Source organism: Dermacentor silvarum, chromosome 4 (genome assembly GCF_013339745.2).
Source record: "Dermacentor silvarum isolate Dsil-2018 chromosome 4, BIME_Dsil_1.4, whole genome shotgun sequence".
NCBI classification, from domain to species: Eukaryota; Metazoa; Arthropoda; class Arachnida; order Ixodida; family Ixodidae; genus Dermacentor; species Dermacentor silvarum.
In genome coordinates, this window is record NC_051157.2 from 195,050,095 (window position 1) to 195,067,817 (window position 17,723).

A 17,723-nucleotide genomic window follows, 5' to 3' on the forward strand; every position below is an offset into this window, starting at 1 on the left:
CAAAGTCGTTTTTCTTGTCCCGGCAACAAAACCTCGCGAGAATCTGTTTTAGTTGAGACGCGATGAATTGTATCAAAGTCGCTGTGCGTGACAGGACATTGAATAGCTTCACCCAACCGCTTCACAATGGCCGCACAGTCCTCTCCATGAGTAACTGGTACGCCCTTAATTTCAACATTATTTAGCCGCGAGTACTGTTCGAGTTCCGCAACTCTTCTGGTTAGCACCTCATTTTGCGCAACAAGTTCCTTGTTGGCTAGTGTCAATTCATCCTGTTTCACCTTAATAGAGTCAAAACTGTCACATAGAAATCGCACACTCTCACTTAGGGACGCATGTTCCCCGAGGCCTTCGTGAGCCAACTTCTCCTTAATTTTTACTGTTAAATCATTAGCGAGAGTGTCAAGACTAGAGCGAAGCAGTGACTCAAGTAATTCAATTTTCTTCGCCAGCTCTGCATTGGACGGCATGGTTAGCAAAGGTAGCAAAAACACCCACGAAAATATAAACGTACTAGGAGGCAGCAGTCACGGCAAGAAGCAATACAACAATCGCGTGTAGAAAACAGACACCAACCTGCAGAGCAAGTATGAATCAGTCAGCACAGGTTCTAGTTGCCGCAACCGCTGCCTCAAAAATGATGTGTGTCGCCGGGTAGCGTCCTTATAAATCCCTCGTTGGTGGCGTCAAGTTAACAGGCGCCATCTTCTGGATGCTGACGTCACAGTCGTCGCCGCTGCTATGGCCGCTTTACTTGACAGTTGCTGCGCCGCACACGTGCCTTGAGGACAGCTGCACCTAGGTAATCTGCAGAGCAAGTATGAATCAGTCAGCACAGGTTCTAGTTGCCGCAACCGCTGCCTCGAAAAAGACGCCTTGTGCATCACCATGGAGTACCTTCATAAAATAGACAATGCCCTTTTTCTTTTCAAAAAATTGTGCGCGCTCCTCAGCTCCATGAACCTTCTCTTGAAGTGTCTGCAGCGCTCCTTTAAAACGCGCGACCTTTGCGTGAATGCGGCGCGTTAGTTTCTTAGATTCTTCTGTCATTTTTGCAAACTCGCGAGATGTTTGACATGATGCATCTGGACGAATGACGCAATTTCACAACAGGTTTCAACCTCTGTTTCGGTGTTATTAGGCATTACGGTTTCATGGTTGTCAGGCGATGAGCCGCTTTGACTAACAACAGTCTCGTCATGTGAAGCAACAGTGCCCGTGCATTTTGCCCGTGACTGCGAATCATTATCTCTTCTTTCTAAGCGCGGCCGCTTCCTTGGAGCTGGCCTGGTCCTCGTGCTCATGTAGCTGGGATAACCGGTGAACACTGTCGGCACCGCAGTTGGCAAAATCACCCTCAATTTGGCGGTCGCCTTGTAGTCGCGCTCTGTAAAATGCAGAGCACACACCAATGACATGTCACTTGGCTGCCAAATGGTTCCTTTCCCGCCAGGTCCCTCCCGGTAAATGTTTCGCAGCCATGCTGCCCTGCGTTCTGCGTCGCTAGGGAACTGCGAAATCTATCGTGTCATATACCCTCACTTTGATGAAATCACCCTCCATCGAAGTCGCCTCACAACGTCCGCCCTTCTCTGACAGGATTTCATACTCCAATGCTCAGCTAACCCTCAACTCACATTGCGAGGGTCGAGGTAGCACAAGGTGACGCCGTCGTGATGGCGAATCCTATTCAGGGCGCCCACATCTGCTGATAACTTTTATTGAAGTCATAGCAATATATAGGGTCTTCAAAGGTAATATAACGGTTATTTTTATAAAGACGCTATGTCTGGTACTCAAAATCTGCTTGAAAGGCGGTTTGTGCGCTTTGGCGCACAATTTTTGCACCAAATTAACGTCACCGAACACATAATCAATAAAAATTCTTTACTATTTTTATCCAATCACGATTATGCGTATGTTGATATTTCAAATGATCCGTCAATCTTTTTTGATGGCGATTTCATTAACTCGCCGTGTTGGTGTAGTGGCTTTGGCAATGCGCTGCTAAGCTCAAGGACTGCGGGATCAATACCCGGCCCCGGCAGCCGCGTTTTAATGGTGTGAAATGCAAAAACGCCCGTCCTGTACTAAATATTAGGTGCTCGTTAAAAAGCCCATGCGGTCATATTTAATCCGGAGTCCCCCATTGCACCGTCCCTGATAATCATATGGTGATTTTGGTTCGTAAAACCGAAGGATATAATAACAAATTCGCGTTGTTTGATTCTCACGGAGCGCTTTTGTTCCATGATATTCTTCACCGAATTTGGCGCTCAGTCAATTACTCTGTCCATTCAGGGACATGGATCTGGACACAACGTCAAGCCCCCATTGTGACGTAGTTTAACGCGTGTCGCAAATCGTTTGAAAGCCGGGTGAATCTGATAACGGCGTTGCTCTTGGCTGCCGAAAACGAGCAATTGATGACTAACCTGTTACACTTCTCTCACGTTGATGCTTGCTCACGACTTCATTTTTCTCGAGATTCATGCACGGAATGGGGGCGAAATTATATGAGGGAGTGCCAAATTTCATGAAAATCTCGGAAATGGGTTGCTTAAGGGGAATCATACAAAGTGAAGTTGCCTTCAAATATGATTGTCTCATCTCAAAATATACCATATTTTTAATAGCAAAAGAGTTATGCGATAAGCCTTTGGTTAATTATGTCTTCGACAGATGATTCTAACTTGTCGCAAACATTGTGTCCGCCAAAGCGCATAAACCACCTGTAAAAGCATAATTTGCGTAGCTACCATAGCGTTTATTAAAGATGGTCTTACATTAACTTTGAATGCCCTTATATACATTTCAAACTTACCAAAAGTAACAAACAACCAAAAGCAAGCGCACTCCATGCATTTGCAACAACGCTTACTACAATCACATGCACATACCATCAAAATGGTTGGTCGTGATGGAACGTTAGAACGCCATGAGCAACATTTGTTTCGAGCGGCTATCGCGAGAAGCATCGGCTATGTGTAAAGAAGGACGAAGGCAGACGAGGCGACGAGTGTGCGCACTCGAGCGTGGTCGCACGATTCAACGGAGCGTTAAGGAGCGAGGCCCGCCCACGTCGCTACGGCATTTTGGACGGAATCACTGCGAGGCTTCTCTCTCGCTCGACAACTTGACGGGCCATATGTCTTCGGTGGGAACGATGCGCCGGGGCGTGTCTGCTTCGCTCATTATGTAGATATAAAGGGTGAGAGCCGAGCATGCGCAGATGCGCTGTACTTCACAGAAGTCTACCCCACCCGAACGTTGTCTTGTCTCTCCGAACAGTGCCGTCTTTCTTTCCTTCAAGTTGAAGTCACACTAGAGTGCCAATTCCTTCCGAATTCCACTACGCATAATGAGGTTTTTCACCAAATTGACTGCCCTAATCTGCTTAAGCAGAAGGTATTTGGTCCATTCCGTTTTGTGAGTGTCAAGGCCGTTTCATTTCAGTCCTTCATTACTGCATCCTAAGAATCAATAAAGCAATCCCCAATAGTGCTTGACTTTTTTGCATATTCTGCAATTTGTATGCCAGGGAACAAAGAATCCATTAGCTATTGGTGCGGTCTTCAACGGAAGCGTTGCGTAGTGAAGTTTAAAGAAGAAAGTCATTGCTCTCGGAGATACACGAATCTTAACAATCAAAGTACAATTTCCACCAAATGACGATACAGCAAGAATGGGTGAATAACGTCTTGAAAGCACAGAAAACAGGATGTCTACTAATTGCCGTATAAAAGAAAAGTCGCAGTTTCGCCCGAAAAGCGAAGCATCGATTGCGATAACAAATTAGTGGAAAGTTATACGAAGTAAGGATACTAGTTTTATCAGCCGTTTAAACTTGTAAAAAAAGGCATACTAGCTAAATTAAGAAGTATGGTGTCACGAACACACAAAATAAACATGAACACATCTCACTCGATGACCGCGGACACTCGCTATCAAAATGCTGGAGTGAGGAAGCGCAGCAACAGCACCGAGCGAATTGACGTTCGTGCTGCATCTCGTATCAGCGCGAAGTGAGCCGCAGAAACACAGCGCGCGGCCGCCCGGCCTCACGGAGCAGAACCCTCTCCGTACCCTTACCCTTAAGCGTTGCGCGCCACGGAAGACGGCGTGCTTTCTTCCCGCTTTCCGCCCTTGCGTGCTTGAGAATGAGCCGCGATCGCCGACTCACCCTTGCACACTTTAACTCGCACATACAGCATACGGCGCGCGGCAACGATTTTATCTCCTTTGGACTTTATACTAAGACCCGCCGGGGTGGCTCAGTCAGCTAAGGCGTTGCGCTGCTGAGCACGAGGTCGCGGGATTGAATCCCGGCCCCGGCGACCGCATTTCGATGGAGGCGAAATGCGAAAACGCCCGTGTGATTGCGTTGTAGTGCACGTTAAAGAACCCCAGGTGGTCAAAATTAATCCGGAGCCCTCCACTACGGCGTGCCTCATAATCAGAACTGGTTTTGGCACGTAAAACCCCAGAAAGAAGAAGAAGAAGACTTTATACTAAACCTCACGGCGTCGGCGACTGCAGAAATGCACCTGAAGTGTTCATATAATTGCATTATCGTGTCCATATAATTACCAATAAAACTTGGAGGACGCTTAAGTTTTGCCTTTAAGAGTGGAACGCGATAGAATTCGAAGATCCCGGACTGCTTCTCAAGCTTCTCGGTAACTTCAACTTATGTATCCGTAATGTTTACCTGCAAGCGTTGGTGCGAACGAGCACGAAAGCGAGCTTTCTGGTATTTTTTTTCTTTGGCACGCATGGCGGGGGCCGCCGCTACCGTGAATGCGCGCAGGCGAGCGCCATCTGCATGGTGTCGGAAGGAACTGAGCGAGGCGCGCCGCTCCCACTAAGACCGAACTCAAACGGCAGCTGGAAAAGGGGTTTGTGTTTGAGTTTTCATGCCGCAGAATTGTTTTTTCTCGAAGATTCAAGTTACAATCCGACGCTATCATTTCCGTAGGTTGCGTGTAAATCATACTTTTCGAATTTTCTGCCCCATTTTACTTAGGATAGGATAGGAATAAACTTTATTTGTCCAGCGGTTAAGGCTGTTGGTGCCCGGGGCTAGGCTGCCAGGGGTCCATCGCCGGAGAAAAATCTTTCGAGATCCTCGGCAATGGCCCTGGCCCGCTGGACGGCCCACTCCTGGTCCTCGGGTGCCTCGCTGAGGAGGGCGGCTTGCCATCTCTCAGCGAGGCGCCCCGCTTCAGAAGGTCCTGCTGTTATCTTCCCCCTTCCTCTTGTTCCTTCTTCTTCAGGGCGTTGACATTCCCAAAGTATATGGGCCATATCAGCCCGTTCGTGCTCGCACCACGGGCAGCCGGGCGATGGGTGCAGCGCGGGCCACAGGCGGTGCAGGTGATAGGGGTTGGTGAAAGTGCCCGTCTGCAACCGCCTCAGGTCGACTGCCTGGGACCTGTCCAGCCGCCCGTGGGGTTGTGGATATGTCATACGTTCTTGCCTATAGTGTGCAAGAACCTCTCGGTATGAGGCCGGAAACTCCTCGATATCACAGTCGGCGTCCCCGTGGCCCCCAGCTCCGACCGCCGCGATTTGGGTTGTGTTGATAATTCCTCCGGTGGGGTCCCGCACAACAACGGCGGCTGCCCTCTGGGTGATCGCGTCGCGGCGGGTAAGTTGCCTCGCGACGAGATGGGCACGCTCGTTGTGGTTGGGCGGGATGCCGATGTGTTTTCGGCCGTTAGTATTGTTGTTGTTGCGGCTGTTGTCTTCTTTAGTACCAAGCTCCCCGACGTGCGCGGGGAACCATTTGAGGGACTTGATCGTAATCCTGCCGGACACGAAGTCTCCGGCTCTGGCGTTGAGCATGCGCGCCACATCCGCGGACACCCAACCTTTGGTGTAGTTCCGGATCGCTGATTTGGAGTCGCTTATGATCAGGCTATCCTCCGTACCTCCGTGGAGTACTGCGAGGGCTATGGCCATCTCCTCCGCTGCTTCGGCCGACGGCAGCCTAGCTGATGTCGTGACTCGGATCCTTCCCTTCGTATCTACGACCGCCATAGAGAAGGCGGGCTCCGCCGCCGTCGGCCGGCCGTGTCGTTGATGTTGCTGCTGTTGCTGCTGCCGTTTTTGTCGTAGTAGTAGTAGAGATGGTCGTGTTGGCATCCCCGGTTCGTCTCGCACATTTCGTTGTAGTGGCGATGGTGGTCGTCGTCCCTCGTCGCCATCAACGTTACCCGCGGGCCGCGGGTACCTGGCTGCATCGACAAACAGGACGCCTTCTCGTCTTCCGTGCTCCTCGAGGATTGCTACCGCCCGTCGTTTACGTCTTTGCACGTCATGCACCGGGTGCATGTTCTTCGGCATGTTTTCCGTCTGTATGGCGTCCCTGACCTCCGGTAGCAGTGTTTCCTTCAGTCCCCGCGCCTCATGATATCGAATCCCGAGCAGGTCGAGGATTCGTCTTCCCGTTTTGGTGCCCGACAGCCTCTCCAGCTGCGCTATTCTCTGCGCCTCGGCGACCTCCTCGAGCGTGTTGTGTACGCCCAGCTCGAGGAGCCTGTGAGGTGGCGTGTACTGGGGTACCCCCAGGGCGGTCTTGAACGCCCTGCGGATCGCCACGTTCAGCTTGTCGGTTTCGCTCCTGTTCCAGTCGGCATACGCGGCGACGTACGATATATGGCTCAGCGCGTACGCCTGTATCAGCCTCGTCACGTTGTGTTCTTTCATTCCTTTCCTCTTGTTCGCGACCCGCCGGACGAGGTGTGTGGCGGCGGCTACTTTCTTCTGCAGTCGGGAAACCAGCTCGCGGTTGGCACCGTTCTCTTCCAGCCACAGGCCAAGCACTCGCAACTTGGACACCGTCGGTATTCGGGTCCCCTCCCTCGTCGTGACGTGGACGCCCAAACGACGGGCGTCGAGCACGCCCTGTGGGAGGGGTCCTTTCTTGCGCGGTCTGTGGAGTAGGATCTCTGACTTGTCGGGTGAGCAGACGAGTCCCGTGTCTTCAAGGTGCCGCTCCACCTCCCGGACGGCCCGCTGCAGTCGGTCTTGCATTTCGCCAACGCTGGTGTTCTCCGTGGTCCGCACTGTCACGTCATCTGCGTAGATCGTATGATTGATGCCCTCTATCGCGTCGAGACGCTCCGGCAGGCCGATCATGACGAGGTTGAAAAGCATGGGGGAGAGTACGGAGCCCTGCGGCGTTGCCGCACCGCCCATTCGGACCGTTCGCGGCGTGGCCCCGTCGATCTTGACCGTCGCCTCGCGTTCATTCAGGAAGCTGCAGACATATCGGTGAAACCTCGCCCCGAGATCGAGTCGGCTGATCTTGTCCAATATGGCCATGTGCTTCACAGTGTCGAAGGCGCTCTTGAGGTCTAGCCCGAGCAATGCGCGTACGTGAGTGCTCGGAGCGTTCACTACCTGTTCTTTGATTTGCAGCATGGCATCCTGCGTGGAAAGTCCCTTCCGGAAACCGATGATGTGGGTGCCGACGGCGTCCTGCTTCTCGAGGAGCGTCGTCACCCTGTTGAGGCAGGCATGCTCCATCACTTTCCCCACGCAGGACGTGAGGGAGATCGGCCTCATGTTTCGGACCTCTAGCGGTTTGCCTGGCTTCGGTATTAGTATAACGTCCGCGGACTTCCACTCTTGCGGAATACGGCCCTCCTTCCAGCACGAGTTGATGTACTCGCAGAGCTTCTCGATGGCGTCGTCGTTCAGGTTCCTCAGGATTTTGTTATCCTGTCAGGACCTGGCGCCGATTTGGTCTTCAATAGCTGGAGGACCGCTCTAATTTCCTGCACGGAAAAGTCAGCGTCAAGCTCCTCGTTGGGAGCCCCGCGGTATTCGGGGTGACTCTTCCCTTCCGGTCGAGTGAGGTGCGTCTGCACGATCTCCTCCACGAAGGCTTCAGGGTCGTCCTTGTACTTGTGTCGCAGCTTGGCCATCTCTGTACGGGTCGCCGTTCTGGTGCTTCCCGGGTCGAGCAGGTGCCTGAGAATCTTCCAGGTGCGTCCCGCGCTCATGTTGCCGTTCATCGTGTCACACAGCTCCTGCCATTCTTGCTCGCACAGGCGGCCGCAATGCGTCTCGATCTCCCGGTTGATTTCGGCGACCTTCTTGCGTATCTTCCTGTTCAGTTTTTGCTTACTCGCTCACCGTTGCATGGATTTCTTGGCCGCAACGAGATGTGCCAGCCGGCTGTCCACTCTGGACGGTTGGGGAGCGTCGTCGTCCCCAGCTCCGCGGGATCTGTCTTCTACTTCTTTGGGGGATTCTTGTCGCCAGTCCGTCCATTCAATCTCATCGGTGGCTTTCGCAACGTCCGCGAGTAGTTCTCTGCACCATTCGCTGATGTCTTCAATCGGGCCCTCCTTCTTGTCTCGTTCTCTATTTTTTCGGGATCTATCCCAGTCCACGATTCTTGCCTTTCGGCAGACGTCCTCCTCACTTTCATTCTCTCCCACGGTCACACACACAAGATTCTGTGGTCACTCCCCAGGTCCTCGAAAGAGTTCGACCAAGTGACTGCGTCCGCGCACGACCAGACAGAGAGGTCGGGGGATGTGTCGCGGCACACTCCCTGTCCGATCCTGGTGTGCGAAGCCGGCTCGTTGAGTACGGTCAGGCCGAGCTCGTCCATCAGTCCGGCTAACCTCTTCCCTTTCGGCGAGTCAGCTCCGTATCCCCATTGCGTGTGCGGCGCGTTGAAGTCTCCACATATGAGCAAGGGATTGGAGGTGGCCTTGGACATCGCTTCGCGAAAGAGGGCGTCGAAAGTGTGAGTGCGGTTTCTTTGCGAGGGGGAGCTATATACGTTGAGCACGAAGAGGCCGGTCTTCTTTCTTCCACTACTCGGAACGACTTCGATCAGGACGTGGTCTATGTCCGACTCTTCGTGGAGCACGAGTTCGTGTTCGATGAAGGCCGTCCCACGCTTAACCAGGGTGCACACCTTGACGTCCCTCCCCATGCATTCGTAGGGGGTACAACACGTAACATAGCCCGGAAGCTGGGGCCGGTCGAAAGGTTCTTGCAAGGCAATCACGACAGGAAGTTTGTTATTTGAAAGCGTTTTCATGTATTGCACCATTGTTGCTTTTTTGTTTTTGAAGCCCCTGCAGTTCCACTGCCAGACAATGCGTCTGTTGTCGGACTTGCGGGACACAGCCATGATTGTTATGCAGAGGTGTTAGGGGGACACAACTGTCCGTGCATCCCTCCTTCCCCGGTGCGGGTGGTGTTGGCGTTGTTGCCGCTGGTGAGGATGGCCGGTACATTTATCGCTTGTGGTGACGGTACCCCGGCCCTTCCGGGCAGGTGGTGGTGATGTTGCTGATGCTGCAGCTGCATCGTCCCGCGTTCCAGATCTTCGATTCGTTTATTCATGTCCGCGAGTTGGGTGTTGACCGCTGCGTACTGCGCGTTCCGTCCCGCGTCGGATTCGTTCAGCCTCGTCAGGAGCATGTCAAACATACGCTCCGTCTTGTCCGTCAGTTTGTTCACCATCTCTTCGATCGCGTCTATCTTTCTGGCTCCTGACCTGGGTCTCTTCGGTGCTTGTGCGTGGTCCACAGCGTCTTCCGTAGGTGGCGCGTCGCTCGTGCCCTTGCGCTTGGAGCCCGCCGTCGCCGGTGCTTCTTCGCCGCAACAGGTGTCCATCTCCCCGACTTCGCCTTCTGTCGCGGTCACATCGCCTCGCTCGGTGGCCTCGCGGGAGGTGGATGAGGAGATCCTCTCATGAGAGGATCCTCTCATGTTCTGCAATATTTCGTCCAGCGTCTGCTGTAGCTCGTCGATTTTCCTCGCTGATTGTTCGTTCTGCTTTCTGGCCCTGCCCAGCTCTTCTCGAAATTCCTTGTTCTCTCGTTCCATTTTCTCCATCCTCGCCGCCAGGAGGCGATCGGGGGCTCCTCTCGTACTGCCAGTGGCGGGGGTGCTCTCTACACAGTATCCATTTCTCCCCGCGACTATGTCGGACCAGGTGACTTTGCGCGGCCCTGTCTGTGTCTCGCCCTGTGTGGGCCGCACGCCGTCTGGCAGGGGGCGGTTTCGGTTCCGGTTGCCGCTTCCACTCCGACTCCGGCTTCGACTTCTGCTTTTACGTCTGTTATGACTTCGGCTCCGTCTTCTTATCGGCGTAAGGGATCTGGATCTCGAGCGACTTTGGCCTTTTCCCTCCGCCATACTGTATCCCGATGGTGATAGGGTCCGCTGAGGGGTCGTCTTTCCATCTTCCAATGTGCGTTCCATTTCTGCTCTGCTTCTCGCCCGCCACCTTCTCTGCTTCACTATGTGCGGCAACTTGTATTTTGCCTTGCACATTCGGTCGGCCGTGGGGTGCGCCTCGCCGCAGATCCGGCACTTGGGCGTGCACTCGTGCTCGCTGCTTGGGTTCTTCGATCCGCAGGTCGGGCATAGTTTGATCTCCGGTCTTGGGCACACGTCGGGTCGATGGCCGAGCCTGCCGCACTCCTTGCAAAAGTCAATCTGTTTCCGATACAAGGATACTCTTATCATGATGCTATTGAAGTAAGCCCATGTGGGGACTCTGTTTCCTTCGTACAACAATATCACGGTGGTCGTACTGCCGAGCCGCTTGGCGTACGCTAAAGAGGGGTTTCTCGAGTTCACCAACGCATGCGTGAGCTGGTCTTGGGTATACTTCAGGGGAATGTTTCGGATAATCCCTTTTACCATTTGCTCGGGCGCCGAAACGTGCGCGTTGGTCTCGTGCCTCTTTCCGTTGATCGTCAAAACCTTGATCATAGCGATTTTCGTCGCTGTTGTCTCGTCCGGTGTGCCTATCACCAGGATGTTTTGCGTGGGATTGGGACAGATCGTGATCATCTCGTCGTCGCCCACTACCGCTTCTTTGCGTATCGCCTCGTCGAGACTCATTCCGCACGTGTTCCTTATATTCAGCCCGTCTTTCGGTCGAACAATTATCTTGATATCATCCCGGGGTAGTCTGGGCATCCTACTTGCTCGTAGAACTTTGTTCACTATGCTTCGGCCGCCTCGGCACATCGGGCTTCGCGAGCGGTTGTCGTCCTTTCCCGCCATCTCGTTGGCGTTCGTGCGATGCCTTCTTCTGTGGGTAACTTCGATCCAACCGTCCGCAACGCCTTCAGCGTCTTCTCCCGTGGAAACGCGTTTTGCGCCGTCGGGTCCGTTGTCCGGGGTTTCCCTAGTTCCTTCCTCGTCTGTCTCCATCTCGGTGATAATTCGTTCAATTCCTGAGTCCAACGAAGGGTGCGCCAGGCCCAACCGTTGTTAGGCCTGGCGGCGCTCACACGGGACTCGTGCGATTTTCGTGCCGCAAAAACTCGTAAAGTTCACGCTCACCCAAAAAGTTGGTGTCCCTGGGTTCACGGTGACTTGCTCTTTCCGATGATGTGCCGCTTTCGGTTGCAGGATTAAAAAACCTGCGGAAACACTCATAAATCGACGGAGCCGAAGCGAGAAGCGTCCGCTCCCACTGGTGACTTCATCTTCTTCTCCCCATTTTACTTTGACATATTGAGTTGGTCCAGTAACACCAATGCGCCACGCGGAGGGCCTGCGTGGTTCGGCATAATTTTCTCTAACAGAAAACGCCGCCATCAGATTTTCTGCGACACGGGGCCCTTAACGGCCAACATGATCCCTATCAAGCTGCAGAAACCAGTCCTCCCGCCATGTTGGCTTCCACCCGTAGAGTGCTAGACGAAGAGGGCGAAGACCCTGGTGGAAGATCTGAATATCTTTCCGCGCACAATGAAGAATATGAAGGCAATTGAGCACAATTGTTGCTAAAGAGACGTTGCGAAGTAAAGCTCTTGTAAGAGCTGCTTGCAGTACTTGCAAGCTTTAGCCTTATGTCGAAGTTTTGTACTAGAATCACAGAAATGTGAAATACTGTTGAAAATTTGGAAATAAAACACCAAAGTGCTACACAGCACATAATCCCAGCAAATACTGGCATAAAACTGCTATGGACTGACTGCCTATGAACGAAACAAGAATCTTCGAGAATTATCATAATTGCTAGAGGGACCAGTTGTTGAAGAAAGTGAGTGTGTTTGAAAAATTACTTCTTGAACAGTTTTCGAATCGGTATATGATCGCAAAGTCATTCCAATAAACTAGCGATTTAACTGATGAAGTGTCAAATTGATGAAGAAGCTTATGTCTCAGTATTGCTTCATTGAATACATCAATGGAATTTAATCACGATACTCACAACTTCACTCCATTCCAGGTAAAGAGCGATTACGTTATGGGCTTACTCTCTGAGTTCACAATTTGGTTTAACGGGTCACGTTAAAGGTAGCATCTACTAGCATATTAATGCCCTAAGGTTACTCGAGGGCCAACCGAGCAAGAAACACTCTTAGTCGTCGTCGTTTCCCAGCTCAGGAAGAAAAAAATAATTTCTTTATAACCCTACTGCGCCCTAAACGCCTTTAACGGGTCACCTGACTGCCATGTCAGTGAGGCAGAATGAAAAAACGCACCACGCACGGAATGTATTCCTCTGAAATTTGGGGGATTCTATTTGAAATTACGTTATACCTCCGAACTTACCTATGTAACGGTCAAGATTATTTGCTTCGCTGATCACATTATTTCTGCTCCATACAATAGGTTCATGCCATCGCATCGACCCGAAATGTAATTGCCATAAAAGAATTATGTTTTATTTCGTTTCATAGATCACAATACGGTCTGAGCATGTCGCCTTTCAGGTAGCATCATAAAATATGAAATCCATTTTGCAATTGCAATTAAAGCCGGAAAGGTATTTTGAACAGAGCAAATGTGCATCTACGCCATTCAGAAAAACCAGAACTATATTAATAAACTCCATGATTTTCGAAATTTAAGACACTGCTATGTTGGTTTCCTCTGTGCTTGCCTCCGAGATCTCACGTACGCGATTTGTACACACCGTATGCTTCTGTTGAAGCCGAAATACCCACACAAAACTCCGCGGCCTTCACAACCTCTCCTGTATGTTCCGTTGCTAAAGAAGTGCGCGTCTTATCGAATTCGTGAAATGCATTTTACATTAAAGGACACTACTTTCGAAATAATTTGCCATGAATTTATTTCAATTCGTTAAGTAGAAGCGGTGTTATCGTCACTCAAAGATCGCCCGTTCATCAGGCTCCGCGGTGTTTCCGCTACTTTAACGGCTTGCGGTTTTGGAGGCTACGCCCGAGCGGGGCGGGAGCTGCAGCGCTCCGCCAACTGAACGTCAACGTGACGAGCAGTTTAAACTTGGTTTTAGATGTTCGAGTAGACGCCATTACTGCCGGTTTTGGCCCCTATGAGGAGCCTGCTTGACCTGCTGTTGACATGGAACTTGAGTAATTGACAATACACCCAAGACCTGCACCAACGGCGGTTCCAGGTGGGCTCACGTCCGACGGCTTCAACGCCAATAGCTGCAGCCCTCCTACTCGTCGCGGCTTAGCACCCCCACCCCAAGTTTCGTGCTTACTGCCAGTAATGGCTGGGGATAGGCGCGACGTTAGAGCGCCATCCATTTTAAGGCAAAGCCTTTAATGGCTCATGCTCGCGGTCGCGTCCGTCCGTGCGCTGGAATCGTGCCGACTGTGGCCTCTCCTCCGCGCAGCGCGCAACCTCCTCCCCTCCTTAGCAACTGGCGCCACACAGTAGCGGTAGAACGAGCGCGCGCGCGTCGGCGGTGGCAGCTGCACCGCCGCTCCTTCGCCAGACGTCTCGTTGCAGTCGAATGAGTGAGACGCATGGCTCCGAAGCGACCCAGTGATTCCGCGCCAAGCGCTTCAGGGAAGAGGCAGCGGACGCCGGATTCCCCCAACACCAAACGCCAGAAGAACAAGGAGCGAATGCGCATGCGACAACTGAACATGTCACCAGATGCGAAGCAAGGGAGGCAGAATGGAAACGCGAACTGTTACTGATTAGATGGCCAGGCCCCAAAGGCAGGGAAGCAGAATGAAAGCGGCAGCAGCGACAGGCGATATCGCCGAACACTAAAGCAAATGAATTGGAGCGCAGACGGCAGCAGAGACTGGCCATGTCACCGACAGCAAAGCCAGGGAAACGGAGCGCAGACGGCAGCACCATCTGGCTATGTCACCGAAAAGCAAAGCCAGGGAGGCGGAACGAAAGCGCCTGCAGTGGTTGTCGCAACTAGGCCCATCAAGAAGCGCGTCTAGCACAAGTGGCACAAGTGTCCAAGAGGGTACATATACCATGTACAACATGGTATATGCAGTGGGTTGACCACAAGGCTTTCGCTGAACACACTTTAGAATTTCCAAAGTGTCTTCGGTAATTTTTTCCGGGCAAGCTGCTTCACCAGGTGAGGCATTTCACACTCCTCAGCGGATTCTGACTTCCAAGGCCACCGTCCTTCAATCTTAAGCAACCAAGATCCTTCATGGTTTCTCATGAGCGTCCCGACTCGGGCGCCTTACCCCGGCGTTTGGTTCATGCCGCAGCGCCAGCTGTGCTTACAACAAGTAGCCCACTTGGCACACTCATCGCAGAGTGAGGCCTCCACCCAGAAGCCCCGTGCTCCCATTGAAAGTTTGAGAATAGGTTTCGACCACAATGCCTCTAATCATTCGCCTTACCAGTTGTGAGTGCCCTCGCATCGAGCGCCAGCTATCCTGCAGAAATTTCTTAGGCTAAGAGCTACTAGGTCGTTCGATTGGTCTTTCGCCTCTACACCCTGACTGGACGATCCGTTTGCATGTCAGAATCAACAGGCCTAAACCAGCGATTCCCCCGACCTCGTCCTGCCTGGGCATAGTTCAACATCTCTGGCACCTTTTCGACAGCCTCTGACATCAAACTCAGAGGCTGTCCCTCTGAGTTTGGTGTCAGAGCCTGTCCCTCTACTTAGGATTGAGTTAGTATAGAGTTTATATGCTGCAATGGCAAGCAGTGGCGTTAAACGTCTTCGAAGTACTTCACAGAAGTTGACTAACGTTGCACGTTGGGCTTGTTGGTATAACATGATGGAGGCAAAAGCCGCATCAGGAATAGTACGCAAGAAGGAGAACACCGACAACACGCACTTTTGGCGCGAATTTGCAATAGAACACATGCTCCGAGCAACCTGATAGCACATCTCGCTACAGAATGGGAAGTAAGTGATAAAACAGAAGAAAAGAAAACATAAAATAAAATAATAATCATGGCACACGCATAATATCCACCTCTTTTCCTGATAATGAAATGGGCGGCTTGCTGATACAAGACCCACCGAAGGTGGCGATGTGATATGCCTGAATAATGAGCCTGGTCATCTCGTTTTGGCTTTTTCCTAGGATCACCGTATCTTCAAAGATGGGCTGGCAGAGGTAATTTTTGCAGTGCTGTGCAATAAAACCATTGGCCTGCTCTTTGTTCACATTGCGATTATGCTCACGTAGCCTATCATTTGGGCATCGGCCGGTCTGGCCGATGTAGCAGGCTCCGCAAGATGTAGGTATCTGGTAGACGACACCGCTTATACACTCTACAGGCTCTTTCCGGTGATTCTTTTCGCAAGTTGTCTTCTTGGTACCTCCTGGTGCGGTCTTCCTATATAGACTGCTTAATCTGTTATGCGCTGAAAACGCAACTGAAATGTTATTGCGTTGCGCTATTTTCTTGAGGCGATGCGACAATCCACGCATGTAGGGTATGATGGCTACCCTATTCTTCTCTGTGTTGGGGCGCACTGGCGAGTATACTTTCGATTGAATCTGCCTCAGCAATACCTCAGCTACCGATACTATGATGTGGTTAGGGTACCCAGAGTCGCGAAGGCGTTTCACTTGCTATGTGAAGTTAACATTGATTAGATGTTGGTACGATGTTTTTAGAGCATTAGTCTAGCACATCTTTACGATCCCTCTCTTGACAAGCTTGGAATGCGAAGAACGAAATGAGAGCAAAGGCTTGTTGGCGCGAGGATGATTAACCCAGCATGTTTGATGGTCATTTACAACAATCTCTATGTCTAGAAACCGTATGGCAACGTCACTAGGTAACTCAAAGGTAATCTCGAGCGGCGCAAGACATTCTCGTACAACACATAGTACACTGCCACATTCCTGCTCAAAATATTGGTACTTATAATCAAGGACGATCAGAAAACGTCGACATACCGAAATACCTTAATAACTCTTGAGCCTTTCAACAGAGCGTCTAGGCATCTGTGGAACATACCTAGATATAAATTACTCAAGACTGGGGCTAAGCAGTACCCGATGCACACACCGTTCTTCTGTAGGAACGGTGAACCTTTCCAAGTCACAAAGGTAGATGACAAATACACACCTAGTAGTTCTAAAAAGTTAGCCATAGAAGTTCCTGCTTCGTTTTGAAACCTGAGAGTGCCAAGGTCGTCAATCGCGCCAAACATGTATGTTGTCTGTGTTCCTCTTCTTGTGTCCTATTCCTGATGCGCTACGCCTTTTGACTTCAACGAAACTGCGTTGGGTATTCGCCTTGCAGACGCCATATAGTGCTCCTTGCCAGTGGCCGTGCGGGCTCGGTCGTGTTTTTACGCGGCCATGGACACCGCGTTGCGATGACGGCTAAAACTCTTGAGGGCTGACATAAGCTTCGATCACCGTGGCTTCGACCCATACGCCGACGCACCACTACGAAAAGTAACGCGAAGAAGTGACGCGCCACAGCCACCCATTGCGGGAGCTGTACGTCTTGCGGCTACCGATACGGTGCATTATTTTACAGCGAAGCCGTTAGCCTCTAGTGTGTCGGGACTTTTCGTGTCCGCGTGTGCGACCTTAGATCACACAAAAATGTGGGCCGATTCCGGCGACAATGCAAAGAAGCGGGACGCGCAGAGTGTTGCTTCTCCAAGAGGCATCACGCGACATCATCAGGTGACGGCATCACTTGATGAAGACGTCATCGTGTGACGTCACTATTGATGCGATGATGTCATCACGCGACCTTCGGCGTGATCACGTTATTTGAGAAGTTTAACCTGATTACGTAATCAAGTCATCATGGTCCGATTCCGCAGACAGTGCACAGTGCGCTGCTTCGTCATGAGGCCTCAAAAGACGTCAAGTGACTTTATCACTTGACTTCATCAGGTTATATCATCACTTCACGATGACGTCATCACTTGACGTCACGTTTTACGTGAGAACGTCCTCACATGACGTCATCAAGCGATATCGTAACGTGACGATACCGTTCTCACGTAACATAATGATGTTGAATAACTATAATGAAAAGTGCAGGCAATTGCTACCGTTCAGGCGATTCTATCGCAAGCATAATGTTGTGCTGCTTTCTGCAGCTGTGGACAGGCGGCGACATAAGTTTATGCTTGCGAAAATTTACCCATTTTTCTTAGAAACCAGGCAATGAACTTTTGAAAAGTGTTACACTGACTGACATGGACTCGAAAATGTGATCCTTCCACAAAGTTTAAGCAAGAACAGTGCAGCGATAAGCGAAATATGCAGGACCCTGTATGCAACTGGTACAATAAGCATTTCAACAAAGAACATCAAACACAAAGCTGCAACGGAAAAGAAATCTATGAGTAGGTTTCTAAACCAAGAAGAAACCCAAGAAGAAAAAAAAGCGAGCAAAGAAACAATTTATGACAATCAAAGCGAAGCTGTTTACTTTTCGAAGCGACATCAGGGCCGGTATTTTGTAGCGAAGCCTTTCCGGTAATAATGCCTTTTCGCGCTTATCGCGCTTTGTCAGTGGTCCGAGCGACT